Genomic DNA, 1,682 nt, shown 5'->3' on the forward strand with positions numbered 1-1,682 from the left:
GTATCACACATGATAGGATTAGATACACAGCTCAGCAGACAGTATCACACATGATAGGATTAGATACAGTGCTCAGCAGACAGTAGCACACATGATAGGATTAGATACAAGGCTCAGCAGACAGTATCACACATGATAGGATTAGATACAAGGCTCAGCAGACAGTATCACACATGATAGGATTAGATACACAGCTCAGCAGACAGTATCACACATTATAGGATAAGATACACGGCTCAGCAGACCGTATCACACATGATAGGATTAGATACACAGCTCAGCACAGTATCACACATGATAGGATTAGATACACAGCTCAGCAGACAGTATCACACATGATAGGATTAGTTACACAGCTCAGCAGACAGTATCACACATGATAGGATTAGATACAGGGCCCAGCAGACAGTATCACACATGATAGGATTAGATACACAGCTCAGCAGACAGTATCACACATGATAGGATTAGGTACACGGCTCAGCAGACCGTATCACACGATAGGATTAGATACACAGCTCAGCAGACAGTATCACACATGATAGGATTAGGTACACGGCTCAGCAGACCGTATCACACATGATAGGAATAGATACACAGCTCAGCAGACAGTATCACACATGATAGGATAAGATACACAGCTCAGCAGACAGTATCACACATGATAGGATTAGATACACGGCTCAGCAGGCAGTATCACACATGATAGGATTAGATACACAGCTCAGCAGACAGTATCACACATGATAGGATTAGATACACAGCCTAGCAGACAGTATCACACATGATAGGATTAGGTACACAGCTCAGCAGACAGTATCACACATGATAGGATTAGATACACAGCTCAGCAGACAGTATCACACATGATAGGATTAGATACACAGCTCAGCAGACAGTATCACACATGATAGGATTAGATACACGGCTCAGCAGGCAGTATCACACATGATAGGATTAGATACACAGCTCAGCAGACAGTGTCACACATGATAGTATTAGATACAGGGCTCAGCAGACCGTATCACACATGATAGGATTAGATACACAGCTCAGCAGACAGTATCACACATGATAGGATTAGATACAGGGCGCAGCAGACAGTATCACACATGATAGGATTAGATACACAGCTCAGCAGACAGTATCACATATGATAGGATTAGATAAACAGATCAGCAGACAGTATCGCACATGATAGGATTAGATACAGGGCTCAGCAGACAGTATCACACATGATAGGATTAGATACACAGTTCAGAAGACAGTATCACACATGATAGGATTAGATACACGGCTCAGCAGCCAGTATCACACATGATAGGATTAGATACACAGCTCAGCAGACAGTATCACACATGATAGGATTAGATACACGGCACAGCAGACAGTATCACACATAATAGGATTAGATACACAGCTCAGCAGACAGTATCACACATGATAGGATTAGATACAGCGGATTAGCACAGTATCACGCATGATAGGATTAGATACACAGCTCAGCAGAAAGTATCACACATGATAGGATTAGATACACAGCTCAGCAGACAGTATCACACATGATAGGATTAGATACACGGCTCAGCAGACAGTATCACACATGATAGGATTAGATACACAGCTCAGCAGACAGTATCACACATGATAGGATTAGATACACAGAGCTCAGCAGACAGTAT

The sequence above is a fragment of the Rhinoderma darwinii genome, chromosome 11 (genome assembly GCF_050947455.1).
Source record: "Rhinoderma darwinii isolate aRhiDar2 chromosome 11, aRhiDar2.hap1, whole genome shotgun sequence".
NCBI classification, from domain to species: domain Eukaryota; kingdom Metazoa; phylum Chordata; class Amphibia; order Anura; family Rhinodermatidae; genus Rhinoderma; species Rhinoderma darwinii.